At 36.1% G+C, this 6,000-nt stretch overlaps 1 protein-coding gene across 6 annotated transcripts in view; it reads right to left on the minus strand.

The window, feature by feature from the left end:
- Positions 1-6,000, minus strand: part of MMS22L (MMS22 like, DNA repair protein) — a 165,732-nt gene that overhangs the window by 139,065 nt on the left and 20,667 nt on the right. The window lies entirely within an intron of this gene.

Consider the following 6,000-nt stretch of genomic DNA (forward strand, 5'->3'; position numbering starts at 1 on the left):
GGCAGAAGGATTGCTTGAGGTCAGGTGTTTGAGACCAGCCTGGGCAGACCAGTGAGACCCTGTCTCTACAAAAAATAAATTAGCCGGGTGTGGTGGCATGTGCTTGTACTCCCAGCTACTAAGGAGTCTGGGACAGGAGGATCACTTGAGTTCAATAGGTTGAGGCTGCAGTGAGCTGTGACCACACCACTGCACTCCAGACTGGGTGACAGAGACCTTCTCTCTTAAAAAAATAAATAAATAAAATAACACATTTTTCTGTCTGATACTTTAAATTTCTTCTCTTTGTCTTTGGTCTTCTGTGATTCCACTGTGATGTATCTGGGTGTGTTTTTTCTTTTTATTTACCCTATGTGGGTTCACTGAATTTATCTGATTAGCTTTCATTAACATTTGAAAATTTTCAAGTCATTTTTTCTTCAAATATTTTTGTTGTTCCACTTCCTTTTTAACTATAGTTAGAAGTATATCAGACATCTTCTCTATTCTTAATGTCTCTTAACCACTCTTTCATGTTTTCCACCTTTTGTTATATTGTGCATAACAGATCTTATTCAAAATTAGCCTACTATACCATTATGCAGCAATCATAAGATGCATTTAGCTGTCACATCATTTAATCTGTTTCTTCAGCTTCCTTTAATCTGTAAGAGTTCCTCAGACCATACCATTCATAACCTTGGCATTTTTAAAGAGTATACCAGTTATTTAGGTTTGTCTGACATTACACATTTTATTCTTCTTTTGTGGGGGGAGAGGGTCTCACTCTGTTGCCCAGGCTGCAGGGCAGTGGTGCAAAATTCTGGGCTCAAGTGATGATCCCACCTCAGCCTCCCAAGTAGCTGGGACCACAGTCATGCCACCACCACACATAGGTAATCTTGTGTATTTTTGGTAAAGATGAGGTCTCTATGTTGCCCAGTCTTGAACTCCTGGGCTCAAGCAATCCTCTCACCTAGGACTCCCAAGGTGCTGGGGTTACAGGCATGAGCCACCACACCTGGTCTATTTTTGTTCTTTCAAGGCGTCATATTGATGGTACATGATATCAATCTGTCCTATTACTAGTTAACTTTGATTACTTGGTTAAGGTAGTACCTGCCACATTTTCTGTACTATAAAGTTATTATTTTCCCTTTTATAATTGATAAATATTATGTAAAGATCTTGGCAAACTATGTAAATGTGCTGTTTTTCATCAGTTTTGTCCACTACTTTAAGCATCCATTGAGGATTCTTGCCTGAAACAATTACCATGGAGGTTGTCAAATGGTGATTTTCTAATTCCATCATGACTCTACGTCTATTAGGAAGAGCTTCCCTTTTCCCAATTTATTTATATCATTAGGGACTCACAGATTCCTAGTGAACAGATTACAATCCCTTACTATTTTGTAGCTCAACAGCAATGGAGGCCAGTGGGATGATATCCTTATTGTATCAAAACAGTATTTATCAACCTAAAATTCTTTACCTATTAATATCTTTAAAAAGTGAGGTAAAATTATTTTAGCCTATAGACCTTAATGCTGACTCTCGTGTCCTTCTGACATGTACTCGTCATTTTTTGATCACTTCCTTAGTTTCTGGTGCAAGATGTTTCAGGCTCATGTTTACTTTCCATGCTTCATCCTGTAATCCGCCATTTGTTCAAAGACTCGTTTCCTTTCACTACAGAATGGTTATTTTGAAACTAAGATATGCTGCAATGTGTATACTGTTACTCAGTATCACTGCTTGCAAGCCCACCCAGTGAAAAGGGTAGGAAATGGAGGTACGCACACACACACACATATACATTTATAAGTAGTTCTATATATTAAAAAGAAGTATTGCATACTATAACAAATTCTAATCCAACATAATGTGCTTCATGCTGGCTTTTCTTCTTTACATATGTGTAACTCAATTTCCCAACACAGACAAACCTGACTCCAGTTACCCACAATGTATTTATTAATTTGTCCAGTCCAAGAATACAAATATATTTAAAATTGCTAATCCTCACATAGCAATGTAAAAAACAAATCTCCTAAGTATTTACAATTCTTTATGATTCTTTTGTCTTTAGCCTTATAGTATAGTATCAAAATAGTACATTCTAAAGTTACCTGGGTTAATATTGCCAATCCCCACAAAGAGTGTAATTCATTTAAAATACATTTAAGTTCAGTTGTTTCTGTTATATTCCATTGAGTGCACCTTTCATACAGATTGATTTAATTTTAGGGCATGTGGAACATTAACATGATTCTAAAGTCAGAACTACTCAAATAATCACATCAAACCCTTCCACTCCATTTTCACCCACCCACTTCATTTTTACCCACCAATCTCAAATTTGTCTTTCCAGTATTTATTTGTGCACAATTGAACATACATATATATATATATATACATATACACACACACATTTCCTTTTTCCTAATTTCTTATACAAAAGGTAACATCATTCTATATTGTTTTGAACTTTGTTTATATCATTTAACAATACATTCTGCAACTCACTCCATATCAGTTCAGATATCTTCCTCATTCTATTGTACAACTATAAATAGAATCGTTAATTTTATGTGTCAATGTGAGCAGGCCACAGGATGCCAAGATAATTGGTTAAATATTATTCTGGGTGTGTCTATAAAGGTTTTCTGGTTGAGAGTTACATTTTAATTGGTAGGCTGAGTAAAGAGATGGCCCTCTCTAATATGGGTGGGTGCCATCCAATCAATTAGTGGCCTGAATACAACAAAAAGTCCTCCTGAGGGTAGAGAAGACTCCCTGTGCTTCATACTGAAACCCTGTTCTTTTCCTGCCTTCAGACTTGGACTCAGACCGGAAATTACATCATTGGCTTTTCTGGTTTGCAGACCTTCGGACTGAGACTGGAAACTATACCATCAGCTCCTCTGGGTCTTCAGCTTGCCAACCTCAGATTCAGGACTTCTTAGCCTCCATAACTCTGTAAGCCAATTCATTATAATAAATCTTATGTATCTGTATATCCTATTGGCTGTTTTTCTGGAGAACACACACTAATACAGAATAATACTTCAGCGTACAGATAGATACACCATGGTCTGCTCAACCACTCTTTTATATTTAAGAATTTAGATAGTTTCTACTATACTACTATAAAAACAATACTGCAATAAATAAACATATGCATATGCATTTTAATTTTGGAGGGTACACACTTAAGAGTAAATGCCTGGAAGTGGGATTGCTAGGGTCAAAGTTACAAAATCCTTGGCTCACACTTTTTCATTGAGTCATTTTAAATGCTACATTGAGGCCTTGCTTTAAGTTGACTTTGCAAGTCTAGTGCCAATAAAATTATTTTGCTCTTATAAGTTGTTTGGTCTTTGTGCCTAGAGAACTTGGAGATTTTTTTCTTTATGTTTAAAGTGAAACAGTTTTAGTAAGACTTGTCTTCGGGTGGATTGCTTCGGGTTAATCTTTCAAATTATCCAGTAGGCCCTTTCAATACGTAGATTTAGATCTTTTATTTCTGGGACGTTTCCTTTGATTATAATTTTTAATATTAGCTATATCACATTGTTTTCTTCTCTAGGGATTGCATTTATATGTACAGTTATTTCCTCTTTGCCTACCTCCCATCTCAACCATTTTCTCACTCTCTTCATATTTATCTCATTTTTATTCCCTTAGTTGTTTTCAACCTTTCTTCTATGTCCCTTATTAAATTTTCATTTAAGTCTATTCTCCCTTGGTCATCTTGTAATTTAGTCAATACTGATATAATTTCCTCTTCCTATTTCTTTCCTGCATTGAATGTATTCTTTCCATCCATCCACGGTTTTCTGTCCATTTGTTTTTAACATTTGAGTATCTTATTCAAGGTGTTTTTCTATACCCCCAGATGTAGTCTGAACAATTAGACAAACTAATTCAATCTACACTGTTGTCATTTTCTTCTGTTTTATAGTTGTTTCTGGGGGAGAGGGTACCATCAACTAAAGTATATCAAATCTGTTTTCTTCTAGTAAGTTTATAATGGTCTAGTTTCATTCCATTCATTTTGTAGATTAGGACTAGCTTAAAAGATTCTTAATTCAGGGTTACCTTCTTTTGACAATGCACCAAAGTCCCATTTCTTTACTGAATTTCCTTTCCTTTTCTTTCTTCTTTTTTTTTTTTTTTGGTGGTGGGAGAGGGTATGAGTCCTTTGATTTATTCTTTTTTTTTGGTGGTGGTGTTTTAAGACTCTAAATTTTCTGCTTTCTCTTCTGGTGCTCTTCACCACCCAATCACCAATGGGTACCATGACTCAGTTTTGCCTTTTTATTCTACAGAAACTCCATGTCATGTGGACACTTCTATGTTTCTTTCTTATCATCAGTTCTCTGATCTACAAGAAAACTTTTTCAGTATCTTCACATTCTGGCAATGATTTTAAAGCAGTTCTATAACCACTGTTAGTTCTCTTCTCAATGTAGTTTTTCTCAGACTGCCCTGCCTTGTTAGAAAGGCTTTTGGTAAGAGCTTTAGAGGTTTTCTGTTTTTAAAACTGACAGTACTAAGCACTCCCATTTGCAGTTATATAATATGCATGTTTTTGTAAACAGATGACATTTGAACAACACGGTTTGAAATGCATGGGTGCACTTATACATGGATTTTCTTCCATCTCTACCACCCCTAAGATAGCAAGACTAACTCCTCCTCTTCCTCCTCCTCCTCCTTAGCCTACTCAACATGAAGATGAGGATGAAGACCTTTATGGTGACCTACTTCCACTTAATTAATGAGAAGTAAATATATATTCTCTTATGGTTTTCTTAACATTTATTTTCTCTAGTTTATCACGAGAATACAGTACAACATAATATACAACATACAAAATACATGTTAATTGTTTCTTTATGTTATGGGTAAGAATTGCAGTCAATAGTAGGCTACTAATGGTTTTTTGGGGAAGTCAAAAGTTACATGCAGTTTTCTGGCTGCATGTTGGGGGGAGGGTCAGCATCCCTAACTCCCACATTGTTCAAGAGTCAACAGTAGATATATTTGATTTTGCTGCTCTATATTTTGTTAGAAGGTTATGTAGGGAGATGTGGGTTTAGGCATCCATCCATTTTTCTTGGCTACCCAGAATTCAATGCCTTGAAATTTTTTTTTCTTTTTTCAAGAGAGGGTCTTGCTTTGTCATCGAGGCTGGAGTGCAGTGGCACAATCTTGGCTCACTGTATTCTCGATACCCTGGGCTCAATGGCTTGAAATTTTAAATAAAATCTAGGTAACATGAACTCAGTCTGTAAACCCATATAATGGCTAGAATACAATAAAAAAACACACAGAAGCAATCTGAAACTTCTGAAAAGCACCACAGTTAAAGACAGTCAATTTTCCTTAAAAATCTAGTTGAGTTTCTAGTTCATCCTTCTGAGTGCCCAGTTTTATGGATAACTGGTGTAGTTGTATGCTACCAACTTGATCGACTCTGAACTTTATCTTCTATTCTTGTACCCCATAATGCCTGAAAGCCAAAGTTCAAGTTTACACAATTCAGCAACTGCCTCTAGGTTATGAAAAAAAATTTTTTTACTCAATAAACAAAAATATATTAAGTTTACACTTATTTGATGCTAAAATAATAATTCAAAATAAATACAGTACTTGCAAACCTACAAAAATAGAGTTGTTATTAACAAAAGATAGCAGGCCAGGCATGGTGGCTCATGCCTGTAATCCTAGCATTTTGGGAGGCCAAGGTAGGCAGATCACTTGAGGTCAGGACCAGCCTGGGCAACATGGTAAAACCCCATCTCTACCAAAAATACAAAAATTAGCTGGCCACGGTGGTACATGCCTGTAAATCTAGCTACTCAGGATGCTAAGGCACGAGAATTGCTTGAACTGGGAGGTGGAGATTGCAGTGAGCTGACATTATGCCAAGGCAGAGGCTGCAGTGAGCACTCTAGCCTGAGCAACAGAGCAAGACTATCTCAAAAAAAAAAAAAAAAAAAAAAAAAAAAA

This window comes from Hylobates moloch, unplaced genomic scaffold, assembly GCF_009828535.3.
Source record: "Hylobates moloch isolate HMO894 unplaced genomic scaffold, HMol_V3 SCAFFOLD_2, whole genome shotgun sequence".
Classification (NCBI taxonomy): Eukaryota; Metazoa; Chordata; class Mammalia; order Primates; family Hylobatidae; genus Hylobates; species Hylobates moloch.